Consider the following 14901-nt stretch of genomic DNA (forward strand, 5'->3'; position numbering starts at 1 on the left):
CGTTAACCTTGAACCTCTGCATACCAGCAGGGCACCTAGTGTGCGTCATCTTGATTAGAAGGTAGGCTGGCCCAGTTCAAGCCAAGGCCACGTCACCCCAGGCCTTCCTACGTAGCACAAAGTGGGGAAATCAAATGCCATACTGGGGATAACCTCTTGGGCATTGCATCAGCTCCAGGAAACCGTCCCTTTGAATTGATTCCTCCAGTTAGGAGAAGGAAAAGCATGTGCTCTTTGTGTTCATCTGCACTGCTTTTGTGTTTTAAGGTACCCTCCTCCCCAAACCCGCCCCATGCTCCTGCCCTTGCCTCCCTTCCAAAAGCCCTCCTAGAGGACAAGGACAGAAGGAAACAAGCTTGAAGAGAATGGGGTCATTGTTCCTTCAGTTCCTTCCTGGACAATTTGCTGGAGAAGGAAGAGATCACCTCCAGGCTAGAGGGGAAGGCCAATGGCATTAAACCCCAATGATAAATGGCATATACAAGAAAGAGTTACACGACATTGTTTTTCTGCGCACAGGCTGGTTTTTGGAATGATCACTGTCAGCTTTGTTTTAGCATTCTCAGCATTATTAATAGCCTCGTTTCATACTTGTTCCCGTCTGACCTTTGCCAGGCAGGCCTCCTCACTGTCCTGAGCTTTCCTACCTTCAGCCTCCGTCTTAAAGCTAGGTCACAGGCAGGTAGTTAATACTTGGTGCCTCCTAGTCCCTACGCAGCACGCAAGCCCTGAGGACACAGGAACAAGGGAAACGGAGCCTCTGTGTCCTCCAGGCGCTTAAGGTCTTCCTAATCTTCCCATCTGGCGAGTCTCCCCTTTTTCCTCCCATTCATCTGTATGCCTACAGCAGGCTCAGCAACAAAATCTCCTTCACAGCCTTCTTCTCCTTCCTCTGACCTCACAGTCCTCATTTCTAGGGTGACCGGGGGACTTACTGTCCCCTCCGGAACACTTCCGAGTACAAGAGGGTGTTATTAATAATTATGCCACCACAGCAGGTGTAGACAGGACAAACCAAGACCTGTGGATGGCACACTGTTCAACACAACTGGGTTCTGCCTACTTCTCTTCCAGACTGTGTGCTCCCTGGAATATATAATCAGTAGCATACACTTTTATACTGAATGAGAAAGCTAACTTTGGCCAGGTCCCATAAGGGTTGCTCAGTAAGTAGGTGCTTAAAATGAAGAAAAAAAATTAGTACTCCCCTAAATTACGTAACACTGCAGACTTGGACTTCAAATCCACCTCAGAAATAAACATGATTGTTAATCACTATATTATATTTTAGAATGCTAGGTAGCATGAAAAATATTCCCTTTGTCTAAGGCTCCTCCCTCCTCAGTCTAACAGAGAGCTGGTTTTGATCTTGGGGAACATAACGCAGACACATTGCATCTCATTTGCTTTCACTGTTAGAAAAAATCGAATCTCCTTTTTAATCAGTGTAATGAACGTGTGAAAATATTCACCTCCACATAGTCCTCATCAGTGTCATGTAAACAATGCACAATAAAATCAATTGGAGTGGTTCCTTTCCTGATGGGTCCAGGGTTTCCTCCGAGGGAGGGCAACCCAGCATCGGGCCATACGTAAAACGATCTTCTCTAGAAATCTTGCAAAACTCTAAGAAAAACATCTCTGATTTTTAGGAAACATTTCCAACTAAAGTGGGATGAGTGGACTGTGACCAAAAAAACCCTGGCCATTAACCCAAGAGGAACTTGGTGGCCTCAGGGAGGAGACCCAGAGAGGGAAGAGGATGTGTGGGTGTTTCCATATGAACTCATTGAAGATCAACGTGTTGAGTGATTTTGTTCAGTCGAATCAACTTGAATGCTTCCATGTGTACAATGGTGAGGTTTTCATTTTCAGGGGTAGAATGCTGTCCCAAGAAACTGCCTATCAGGATATGATTTCAAAAATGGAGGGAAATGAAAAGCCAGAGGAGGGCTCCCTCCAGATGAAAGGCATATACTCTACTTAAAAAAAAAGAAGAAGAAGAAGAGGGTTGCCTGGGTGGCTCAGTCGGTTAAGCGTCTGCCTTCAGCTCAGGTTGTGATCCTGGGGCCCTGCGATCCAGCCCCATGGTGGCCTCCTGCTCAGCGGGGAGTCTGCTTCTCCCCCTGCCCCTCCCTCCACTCATGTGCTCTCTCTCCCTCTCTCAAATAAATAAAATCTCAAAAAAGAAAGAAAGAAAGAAAGAAAGAAAGAAAGAAAGAAAGAAAGAAAGAAAGAAAGAAAGAAAGAAAGAAAGAAAGATGCCTGGGTGGCTCAGTTGGTTAAGCATCTGATTCTTGATCTCAGCTCAGGTCTTGATCTCAGGATGGTGAGTTCAAGCCCCGAGTTGGGCTCCATGCTGGGTGTGGAGGAAAGAAAGAAAGAAAGAGAAAGAGAGAGATAGAGAAAGAGAGAGAGAGAGAGACAAACAGAGAGAAAGAGAGAGAGAGACAGAGAGACAGAGAGAGAGAAAGGAAGGAAGGAAGGAAGGAAGGAAGGAAGGAAGGAAGGAAGAAAGGCACCTATTCATAATCATCTTACTTTCTGAATAGCTTTCCTATAATCACACTGTGGGGTGTTTACATGCCAACTGCTTCATGACACCATTCCACATCTCGACTTGCCCTTGGGGAACCAATTATGTGCGGCTGGCCTATCTGGACCTCCTCTCCCCACCCCCTCCCCAATTCCCTTGCTCCATTGTCTGTTTTCGGTTGGTAGTCTTTTCTGGTTGAACGGCCGCAAACACAAGCTGTCTATCTCCTCCAGCTCCTGGAGTTCGGCTTGGCAGATGGAAATAACCTTGGTCAAGAAGCCGTTCGGGAGCACGAGGCCCTGTTCAGGCCACCAGGGCAGAGGAAGCTCAAGTGGAAAGTCAACTGTGCTGTTGCCCCAAGGAGCACCCACCGTGTAAGTAAAATAGACTTTCACTTCTACCACCACTTCCTCCCAAGAGAAGCAAGAAACTGGTTGTAGACTTCTGCCTTCGTTTCAGAATGAAAACAAAACAGCTTCCTTATTTTTCGCCCCAGCCCACGGCATGCAATGAGCAGTAAAATAAAACACTGGTTTGCAAACTCTTCAACCCAAGGGACTGTTGTTTGCCTGATGTGACCACTTAAAATAAAACGTGCGAGCTGTTCTGCTCCCTCTCCGTAACTGCCTTTGTCTGGGCTGTCCTCTCTTGACACTGAAAGATGAGCCAATAATCCGCGAATTAAACCAAAATGTAACAGAGAAGTGACTCGGTTACGTTTAGAAGTGGGCCTGTGGTTGGTATCACAGCCGGGCTGTGGAGTTTTACCATAGTAGGGGCGTTTCCATGTAGTGACTCAGACGCAGGGTAGACACTAGGCAGTCACGGCAGGGCCCCAAGCCAATGGACTTCAAGACTCAAGGGTGGAATTTTTATGTGAGTTTAGCTACCAACACGTAGAGACATAAATAGCTCCTTCCCAGCCTCTCTGGCTTCTCTAGGTCACCCGTGAAAGGGGATGGGTCCCTTTCCCACTGGAAAGAATTTTACTTTGCCATCAACATAAGGAAGGAGAGCCATTTCTGGAATCTGTGTTTGGGTACTCAGAATGCTGTGCATGTCCTTAGTGCATGCTCTCAGTTATTCTTTGCTCTGGCTTAGTATTTCTTTATATTTATACTAAGGATAAAACATTCACAGTGAAATCTCACATTAGAGTGTCGGAGAAAGAGAGAAGCCACACGAATCAGGGGGTCTTTTGGAAAAGCAACCCAGACAGCATGTGTTTACTAAACTGACTCTCCAATGTCACGTTTTCAGATGGTTGGACAGACACATGCATTACCTTCCTGGGGAAGAGCCATGATTTGGCAGGATCTCAGCTGAAGGGCGAGCTGAGCACAGGAGGCTTGACCCAGAGGGCTGGGCTGGGAGGAAGTGGTGAAGAGAGGGGAGGCCCTTTCCCCTGGCCGCCCTTACCCTGCAATTTGCTCCTACAGAAGGGATATGGCTACTGGCTGCTTCCTAATTAACCACTGGAGAATAGCCTGGCGATGCTGGTTCTTAGAGAGTTCACGGTGACGCCCCCTGCTTGTGACAGACAGAGAGATGGAGACAATGCGGGGAGCCGGTGGGTGCTCCTGGGCGAACTGAGTCTGGTCCCACGAGGCTGGACAAGCAAGAGGAAGGAGGCCACTAAGCGAATACCGAATACCAGGGTGGGGGTGGCAAGGAGACGAGGAACATTCTCAGAGCCAGAGAAACCTCACAGAAAGCAAAAAGGAAGAGCTGATTGCCTGTCAGGTAACAAAGGGGCAAATGCTGACCCAAGATGCGCAGCCCTGTCCCGTAGAGAGGGCCAACTGCAGTTTCTTTGGGAATGGGGGCAATGATTCGTCTAGGTCCCAGAACTTCAACCATGTGCATGGATCTGAGCATGTAAAAGGTGGGAGCAGGAGGAAAGACGGCCCCAACATGTTTCCTGGGACTGTCAGGATCGGTTCCGCACAATCACAAGCTTAAACACTTCCTCTTGGTCACTCAAGCAACACCTACGTCTGTCTCCAGGATAAGAACCTTCGCGGCGGCCAATCCCTACTCCCCCCACCCCCATCAGCCTGGCTCTCCTGGTTTTCCACGGGCTCTCTTGCCCCGCAAGGTGCGGCCACCCCGCACCAGGGACTCGCACGGCGCTTGGGCCCCCTTAACATCTGGATGGCGGCCGCCTGCGCAATTTCAGACAGCCCCCACCCCCTTATAAATGAGGTGCTCTCTCTCTGCTCCCCACCGCCCGGGGAGGAGGATAGGAGGTGACAGTCTCCCGGCGACAGAGTTGCAGATGCCTCTCTTCTGCAGACCCCTCCCAAACCACAGAAACTTGCAGGGTGCTCCCGTCCTCAGGTGCATCGCCCCTCCCCCATCCTTCCAGACCCAGCTCGGCATCCGCGCGACCCATTTCTCCTGCTTGCCCCTCTTCTCAATTGTCATCTCGCCCCCCCACCCCCACCCCACCCGCGTGGATTTCAGACCCGCGGGGAAGGGGCTGGTTCCTAGCCAAGCTCAAGCCCCGCAGCCTCGGGGCAAGTGAAGGCGCCGGAGTCCGCTCAGGCCTGGAGAGTGCCGGAAGCCGCTGGGTGACAGCGGGCCGCGGGGACCCACCCGAGGGCGTCCGCGCCGCCACCCCCGGGGCACGGACGGTCGGACCGGCGCGTCCCCGCTCCAGCTACGCCCCGCCCCCGGGCACTGCCCGGGCCCCTTACCATCTCCGCGGCCGGTCCCTCCGCTGTCCCCGGCGCCGCGCGGCTCGGCCGCAGAAGTGCGTGTGCCCTTTCCCTCGGCAACTTCGCCGCCCGCCCCCGCGGGCACAGACGCGCGGAGCCTCCGGGCGCCCAAGCCCAGGACGCCCAGTCGGAACGGCTCCCGAACCCGCAACGCTCTTCCAAGCCCAGGACGCCCCCGGCCACCCAGACCTCACCCGGGTCGCAAGCAAAATCAGAAGCAAAAAAGAACACCCGAGGAGGGCACATACCTAAAGACGAGAGTTCCTCGTCATGACAAGGGGACACTTGGGCTCTCCGGCATCGAAGAGCCTCGGTGCCAGTGCAATTTCCCGGCGGCCGGCACCCACGGCTTTGCAGACCGCTGAGCTCGCCCACGGGGCCGCGGGGACAAAGGGCCGCGGGCAGCAGCAGGGTCCCCGCGCGCACACCCCAGCGGCCCTCCCGCGTCCGCTCGCGGCAGCTGCGGCCGGGGCTGCGGTTGCGGGGCCGGCGGGCGCGAGGCTGGCGGAGCCGAGCGCGCAGGCGGAGGGGCGGGGAGCGGGCGGAGGGGAGGCGCGGCCGCGGGGCTGGCGTGCGAGCAGGGAGGGGGCGGGGGGAGACAGCTGCTTCCCAGGCGCTCGGGCCCAACTGCGGGAGGCTGCGCTTTGCTCTGGCCTCCAGCTGATCGCGGGCGCGCCCAGCGGCTCAGCCGGAGCTGGGCTGGCAGCTCCGGAGTCACCCGCGGAATTCGCGCTGGGGAGCGAGCCGGCCGTAGAGGGCATCGGAGGCGGAGGGCCGGGGGGCGGCCCAGGCCAGGGGAGACCCTTTAGCCCACCTGGTGGGATTTGGAATGGACACTGTGCCTTGAAAACATTGCGCGGGGGTGGCCGCGGCGGGCGTGTGTGTGTGTGTGTGTGTGTGTGTGTGTGTGTGTGTGTGGTTGGGGGTGGGGTGAAGTTGGTTGTTCAAGGCAAGACTTGTGTTGGAAAGCCCCCCTGGGGAGACCTGCTTTGTGCGGGCACTCCACTAGGCCCTGTGCGGGTAGACAGATCTTGTAATGATGGGGAGAAACAGTTGGGGGATTTTTGGTTTTGTTTCGTTTCCGTGGATTTGAACTATACATGAAGCTTTCCTTTGGGAGACTGTGGGTCCGTCTGACAACCCATTCCACAGAGTCTTTTGGAGTGGAAACATAATGTATGAGACCGGGAGTCTATAAGGACCCAGAGACAAGGTCTCAACAGGGAATGTCCGCTCTGCTTCGGTTTCCTTATCTGTAAAGCCACCATACTGAATAAATTGTGTATTTAGGGTATGTTAAATAACACAGTACTGCAGGTGCATCTCCGCACCCCTCACCCCGCCCCAGCTTGGGATTCAGTAACTTTGTGAGTGAATTGGTAAGAATTGACGAACTTAGACAATGACCAAAAGGGACCATTCCAGGAGACTGTGTCAACATGGGAACACCTATATCCAGTTGTGGGGAGGAGACCGCATCCTCAGCCCCAAATATGAACAGCCAAAAATACAGCCTGATCCACGAATCACAACCCACCTAAGGGTAGGATAGGAGCAGAGTGCGCTGGATGTTTAGAAAGGCTACCCACGAGCAAGCAAGCACCGGTCTCCGCTTTAGACCAGGAAGTACGGCTGAGCAGTGAGGGCCTTGACAGTCGGAGCCTTTGGTTTTTCAAGACACCACTTCTCCTTGCCCTGCTTTTAACTTACAAAATAGTTTCTCAGTCTTCCCATGTAGGCATTTCTTTCAGAGGAGAAAAATGTGTCGACCACATGATAGGAACATTCCAGTCTGCCTGGCCAGTTATTCTTCATATGTTTTCAATATTGGTATTCTGGTCAACACGTAAGTCCCTGGTGAGGTTGGCTGACTTGAGCCAGTCCTTGCTGTGCTGAACAGTACAGTTCATTGACTCTCTTCTTATATCCTTGGTTTTGGAGCAGATCCTTCACAAGCATTGTATCATTTATTCCTGAAGTATATTCAGCAGTAGGCATCACTACTCCCATTTCATGGATGGGAAAACCAAGATCCAAGAGTGTTAGTGTGACTCGTCCATGGTGTTGTTTTAAACAGCTACGTTTGTGACAATTTGTTACACAGGAATAGATAACCAATACAGAAAGAGTCATCTTTTAAAAGATAAATATGTTGTGGTCACTCTACTGCTTAAAACCCTGCATGCTCCATTTATTGTAGAATAAACCCAAACTCCATACCAATGCTCACAAGTCCTCCCAGCCTCATGCGTACCCCCTCGTCCTCTTACAGAGCTCAGGCCACAAGGACCTTCTTTCAATTCCGTAAACATGCGAAGAGAGGTCTTCCTTGACCACCCACATCTTTAAGTATAGTCTTCCCTCCAGTTATCCTTTTTCAAAACCCTCTGTCTTGTAGAGCACTAATTGTAAATTGTAATGGTCTTATTTGCCTTTTTGCTTGTTTCTTGTCTCTCTTTCCCTGGACTGTGAGATCATACGGGCAGAGACCCTTTCTGTCTTGGATACTGTATCCCCAACACAGGGCAAGAGCTCAGTACCTACTTACTGAATGGAGGATGAATCCCTCTGCCATTCTGGATCACTCCTTCTTCCTACTTGATCCTTTTCTTCCCTTGTCAACCCCACCCTAGCCTATATCCATCTGCTTGGCCTTTGCCCGTTTTCCAATAGGGGAAATTCATCAAGATCCAGTTTAAATACTCCAGACTCTGTTTTCCCCAGACCCCTTGCCCCTTTCCCTTCTCCCTCACCTCGGACTGTCATAACATTTTAGATCTTAGCATCTCTGCAGATGCTTAACACCTTCGACCATGGATTATAGCTCTTTGTGTAGGATCTGATGGTTCCAGACATTTCTCCATTTACCTCCCTCTGGACAAAGAGACCTGGAGAGAAGCACAGATACGTAGTAGAAGTTTGGGGAGAAAGGGATGAGCTACTGCAAATTAGCATCAGTGCTAATAGGGCTACGTAGAAAACTCCTGGAGGGAAGAGTAGGGCCTGATATCCACCCTAGAGGATAGTAGACTTTCTACTTCCCCACCCTATCAGTCTGCTGGGGCCGCCATAACGGAATACCACAGACTGGGTGGCTTAAATAACAAACATTTATTTTCTCAGTGCTGGAGACTGGAAGTCCAAGATCAAGGTTCTGGTGAGGGCTCTCTTCCTGGATGGCACTTGGCCATCCTCTTGCTCTATCCTCACATGGCTTTCCTCAGTGCATGCACCCAGAGAGAGGGCATGAGCTCTCCGGCGGTGGCTTTCTTACAAGGACACCAATCCTTGTGCATCATGACCTCATCTAACCTTAATTACTTCCCTATTCCAAATACAGCCAGACTGGGAGCAAGGACTTCAACATATGAATTTGGGGGAACATACACATTCAGTCCCCAACACCCACCTTCCCAATGCCACTCCTTCCTGACGAGGAACGGGGCTGTTGGAGACTTCACATGAATTTTATGGGAGGGAGGGGGCAGAGGATTTCACAAGGATTATAGATGATGCCTGGTGCTTTACAGACATTGTCTTACCTAAGCCTACTACAATCCCTCTTTCTATTACTGCCCCCATCGGAAAGATAAGAAAACTGATGCTCTCGCAGGTTGAGAAAGTAACTTGCTCATGATCACAAAGGCGAAGCTTTTGCTCAAAGTCAGAGGTGAGAAATATTTAAGGCTCTGTTTGCTCTAGTACATTCCACTCTACACCCCAGTTTCCCCCTTTGGGCTCGGAGTATCTTGTTGAGGCTTGGGTGCGAGTGTGGGGGCAGGGGTATGTGGGAGCTGGAAGCCAGGGGACCTTGAGGGGCATGGGAGTGGCTCCTAGACTTCCTGTGAGCTGGCCTCAGCATCTCAGCTTTGGGACTGAAGCTCTGAATGGGAATGAGGCTGGCATGGTAAGTCAGATATCCTCCTCGAGCTCCGCACCCCCCACCCCGCTCCAGGAAAGGAACGCAGCACATGGGGTATGCAAGGTGAACGCCCAGCACGGGCTCCTTTCCCTCATTGCACCTGGTAGAGGGGTCTGTCCTGAGGGACTCGTAGACTCCACAGTTCCCAGTGGAGACCCTTTCTCAAGATCAGGGACACGTACGAGTGAGGGACTGGGCAGCATGGATTTGCACAACCAGGACACAATCCTTAGTGGAGTGTCCAGTCCGAATCCCAGAGCCCAGGGTCACACAACCAGGTAGAGTCAGCACCAGAACCAAGACCTCCTGGCGCGTAATCCAGAGGGCTTCACACCGCCTCTCAAATCACCGGTCCTGCTGTGGTCACCCAAGTCTTCATCTTGGGTGGTTATTTCTCCCTGTCTCCTCTCTCGCTGTTAGAATACCACTTCCTTCTCTCTAGATCCCTCCTATCACTTAACCAGGATTCTTCCAGCTCAAAACTTCACTGATCCAAGTCTTTGGAGACACCTTGGCTGAGCCCTTGGAACCTCATCCAGGGAAACAGTGGGGCCCAGAGCTCATCAGGCACCGGGCGGGGTGGAGGAAGGGGCACAGATATTAGAGAAAACTCTGCTAGTTCAGACTCTATGTCACTCTTTCATGCCCCTGGAAAGACATGGGTCTCCCAAAGGAGAAAGAGTTTAACGCAGGTCCCTCTGCCCCCCTCCCCAGATGTCAGTCTTAATTGTAAACACCCCAAGGTACCGATGAGAGCTACTATTTCAACAAGCTGTTATTTCAACAAGCTGTTATTTCAACTAAGGGCAGGAGACACAGAGGTAAACATGACAGTCATGTAACCTGTCTTGTGGAGGCTGGCATGAGGACAGCCAGACATAACTGAGGTGGGTGTTAGGAAAAAGGAAGAAGTATCATGGGTGCTATGGGAACTGTGATTATTTCTGATTCCATAAAACAGGGTGTTTGAACTTCAGCAGCACTGAAAATGGTCTCTTGCAATAACTGAATTTTATCCTGCTTTTCACTCATGGGCATTTGTTTAAGCTCCTTTTGTTAAGCCCCGATGGGAACAGCATTGGCCAAGCCAACCTGATTGCTCTTTCTGTCACCAATCGATCTAGTAAATACACAATTCCTTGGTAGAAAGCAGAAGAGCAGGCAAAATGCAACCAATTTAGTTTCCTGACTTAAAGATTTAGATATTTAATATGTGCCTGAAGACCCACTGCTGTCATGAAGCAACATGGATGGAAGGTCTCCAAGATTTGGTTATATCTAGGGACCCTATTTATTTATATTTCTATATATTCCTTCTGCCCATGATGCTAGCGCATTCTGGCTTCTAGTCAGTCTAATTGACTAGTCCTAGGGGTAGGCAGATACAACTGAGATCTAATCTCTTTTCATAACTATGATGCTTAATATCCATGTGGACAGCAGATCTAACATCATGATTTTGAAATTCCTTCTCTACTCTTATGACCTTCCTCTGTAGGCATTCGGCCACCCACGTGCACGGCCAGATCACGGCTTGGAACGCTGCCAGCTCTAAGATTCTTGAACCCCTTCCTTATGCTGTAACTCTTTACCCTCCACCTTGCTCACAGCTGCTGAATTCTTCCTTTGCCGCTCTAGCCAATCTTTCCCTATTTCTTTTTATCATTGATTTTCTAACTTACGAAGTGCAGGAGAATCACTCTGGGAAAGAGTTTAAAATGCAGATTTGTGAGTCACCCTCTCTCCTATTCCAAATCAGCCATTTTAAGAAGCATGTTGATGGTTCTGGCACATTTGTCTCAGAATGCACTTTGGGAAACACTGGTCTGGATAAGATCCAAACAGGTGCCCAGCCCACTTGGCACTACCATGTGGCTCTAGAAGCCTTTTCAGTACACCCCACCGCCCTGCACTGCCAGCCCTAAGTTCGGCTCTTCCAGCCGTGCTCAGTGTCCAAGGAGCAGCCCTGCCAAGAGTCTCTGAGCTGGAGACACTTCGGTTCTATTTTGGTTCTGCCAATAGAAAACTCAGGGCAAGTCTAGACCTTTGAAATCCGTGTCCTCACCTGTCAAATGAAGGATGTGGACAACTCGAGTGCCAAGCGTCCTTTCGGCTCTGACTTCTGACCATTCCTGCTTCCGTCGTTTTGCTCAGGTCACTTCCACTGCCTGGAAATTCTCTGCTGAGAGTTGCCCATCGCTTTTTCTCTGATGTTTGTCTCTACAAATCCTGCCTAGCCTCTGAAGCTCTAGTCCAACACCAGCTGCTTCATGATGCCTTCCTTGGCCCGCCATGCTCTCCCCGCATTCTCCTGTAAGTGCCGTGTCCCCCTGAGTACAGACCCAGGCCCCTAATTTCCTTCCGTCCCAGATATCTGGTACACTTCTCCTCATTAGTATATATGATCCTGGACATCAGAAAGTACACTCAGGGCCACTGACGGTAGTGGAAGCTTTATATTAATGAGTGTGGAGGATAGTCAGCTGGCTTCTGTCATCTTTTCCCCCGGAAAAAAGAGCATAACGTTCCTGCATTGATTGACATCAGGCTGTACCTAGAGAAAGAAGTAGGCTTCGCCTTGACAAATGACAGCTGGCTCCTGCTTGCCGCTTTCTGAACTGCTGAGAGCAGGGCCCCATTTTCCTCTGCCCGTGTCTGGCACTGATGATAAGGTTCCCAAGGGAGTAGACATCTCAGGCTGTGGCTTCTCACCATTGTTACACTCTCTGCTTGCACAATGGGAAACGTGTTTGGCCAACACACCTAGCATTTCAGTGTGTCCCAGGAACGAACGTCTCAGAGACGCTGAAATCAGGCCTATCCACTTGGGCAAAGGATCCCCGTCTGAAACTCCACCTCCACCGCCACTTCTAGTTTCTACGCCAAGTGACCTGGAAGGCTATGTGGGTAGAAGATAGTCAGCAAAAGGTTCAAAGCTGGCAGGAAATAAAACATGCCTTAAATGTGGCAAACAATCCCCTTCTATCCAGAAACTTGAGATTGGGTTGCTCGCACATTATTATTATATGACAGGGAGAGGTCATTTTCTGCACTAATATCATTTTGACCAGCAGTCCCCAATTTTTTGGTCTCAAGACCTATTACACAATAACACAGTCTAGGCTAGCCATTTTAAATTCCATGTAACATGTGTATGTGATATATACATATATATACATATATACATAAGTGTGTGTGTGTGTGTGTGTGTGTGTGTATATATATATAAAGCATAATCTAGACTAAACCCCCTTATACTTAAAAAAATTAGGGGGCCCCTGGGTGGCTCAGTTGGTTAACCGTCTGCCTTCAGCTCAGGTCATAACCTCAGGGTCCTGGGATCAAGCCTCCCATCAGACTCCCTGCTCAGTGGGGAGCCTGCTTCTCCCTCTGCCCCTCCCCCTGCTTGTGCTCTCTCTCTCTTTCTCTCTCTGTCAAAAAAATAAATAAAATCTTTAAAAAAAATTATTGAGGATCTTTGGGATCTTATAAAAGAGTGTTGGGAAACCTCAGGGGTCCTCAGAGCACATATTGAGAAGCTCTGATCTACCCCAACAGACATTTGGGCAGAATGTTAACTTTGCAAATTCCTAGAGCTATGAACCCTTTAAGGCTGAAGGCAAATGGTATAAATTTAATTCACTAAATATTATTGCACAAAGACACTAAAACAAGTATAAAATAATTAAAAAATGACTGTAGAAGTGATTGGAAACTGTCAGTATGTATGTGTAAACACAAGGCTTAGTACTTGGTAGGTAAGCTGTTTTTTAAGGTTATAAATTGACTTTTGCTTTATAGTAAATCTGTTCCCTTTTCCTCATCAATAGGGAGACATAAAAGAAGAGATTTGTCTGTAAGCTTCTCCAAGGTGATTTATTTATACCGTGTCCCCAGGCCCGACGCAGTCCCTGGCTAGCAGGCTATCCTGCATTGCTCCTTCCTGTCCATTCTCCAGCTTCCAGTCTCTGCTCTCTGTCCCGGGGGGTTGCCCTGCCCTAGGACGCCCGGTTGGGTTTGGCCAATGGGAGCCCCAACAGGAGACAGGTAAAAGGAAAGGGAGTGAGGTGAGGATATCCATTCTTGGCTCTTCCCTGTGAGGTCATGCTGGGCTGGCTGTGTCCCCTCTTAAAAGATGACTGCTCCCCCATGGTAGCCCTCTCTGCCTCCGTCCTATAGGTTCTAGCAACCTCTTCCTCTCCCCTCCTTGGGACCCCGCAGTGGCACTGGCCCCACTGGGCCCTCTGGTTCCCCCACACTCCACCCACACCTTCGTAAGCCATCTCTTTGTAGAGAAAGCTCCCTTGAATTATTCTAATTGGCAGGAGCCATCAGTTTCCTGATAATGCCTTGATGGATACACATTAATAGCTGCCTATTGCTTACTGAAAAAAATGTAAAATCTGCTTATATTCAGTCATTCATGTTTTAAAATTCTTTCTTCTTTAGTTAACTCTTCATTGTTTTTGTTTCTCTCTCTTTTTAAAAAATATTTTATATATTTTAAAGAGCAAGCGATCAGGGGAGGGCAGAGGGCGAGGGAGAGAGTCTCCAGCAGACTCCCTGCTGAGCGCAGAGCCCGATGCGGGGCTCAAACTCACGACCCTGAGATCGTGACTTGAGCCGAAACCAAGAGTCGGAGTCCTAGCCAACTGAGCCACCCAGGCGCCCGTGTTTCTCTTTCGATCTTAGCCCAGGGCCATTGTTGCACATAATCCTATTCCATCCCTTTCCTCCTGACTGGCCCCCATTATGCAAAGTGTCATCCCAAACATCAGTCCCTCCCTAAGGCGTAAGAGTGAGACTATTAACTTCAGGAGGTGAACTTAGGAGGCATCCCAGGCCCGGCAGCCACATTACTGAGAACTTCCTCATGGCCAGTGAGGCCTCACGGTCTTCAGGGACGTTCTGCTGGAGTCTAGTTCAGCCTGAAACAGGTCTCTGCGAGGTTAAGTGAGCTGTCACTACTGTTCGAGTGAAGCTGGATGCCAGCGCGAGCGGCAGAGCACCCGGACGGCCTGGCACACGGGAGAACACCCTGACTCGGGGCACAGGTTCCTCCGGGCTGAGCCCTTCCCTGAGCAGCTGCTCCTGGTCCTGCTCGGGGAGGCGGGAAGCAGCTGCGGGGTGGGAAGGCCCATGACCCCTCGGCCGGGCCTGGAAGGCATTAGCTACCCTTGCTAGCTTCAGGGTCTCCGCCTCTTTCTTCCTAGATCACCACTTCACAGCCTCCACCCCCACCCCCACAGATATTTTATGCAAAATCGGGACACCGGAGACAACCGCCCTCATCTCCCCGCCCCCCCACCCCTCCGTTTCACTTTGCAGAGGTGAGAGTGGAAATCTGACTCCCCACGCACAGCTTGCTCAACCCACAAAGCTCCTCGGGTAGCAGGAGCGGAGCCTGGCCCCATATCCCCCACGTTCCTTCTCGGCTCACAGGCAGTCCACAGCTCTGGCAGCTCTGGGTGGGAGCGGTGACAACAGGACCGGGCGCTGTCACCCTCCATGATGAGCCAGGCAGCAAGACTGCTGTGCTGTCCCTGGTTGACAGTGCTCTTGAACCTGATAAATTATTCACGCCACCAAAGTGTAATTGGCTGTCACATTCGAAATAGGTCATTCACGCTCAGGCTGCTGGAGGTGAAGATCTCACCGCCACGGTAGCAAATCCAAGTGCTTTGGTTTAAGCAAATCTCCAGAGAAAGTGGCTTTTCCGAGCA

General features: G+C 50.6%; 1 protein-coding gene across 4 annotated transcripts in view; it reads right to left on the bottom strand.

Annotated features, from left to right (window-relative positions):
* Positions 1 to 14901, bottom strand: part of RIPOR2 (RHO family interacting cell polarization regulator 2) — a 213870-nt gene that overhangs the window by 81264 nt on the left and 117705 nt on the right. The window contains exon 1 of one of the 4 annotated variants that reach the window (XM_036112203.2): positions 5505 to 5703. The exons of the other annotated variants lie outside the window; for them this stretch is intronic. The gene's annotated coding sequence lies outside the window, so the exon portion shown is untranslated. Of the gene's footprint in view, positions 1 to 5504; positions 5704 to 14901 lie in introns of those variants that run through there. 4 annotated transcript variants of the gene reach the window in all.

Source organism: Halichoerus grypus, chromosome 9 (assembly GCF_964656455.1).
Source record: "Halichoerus grypus chromosome 9, mHalGry1.hap1.1, whole genome shotgun sequence".
Taxonomy (NCBI): Eukaryota; Metazoa; Chordata; class Mammalia; order Carnivora; family Phocidae; genus Halichoerus; species Halichoerus grypus.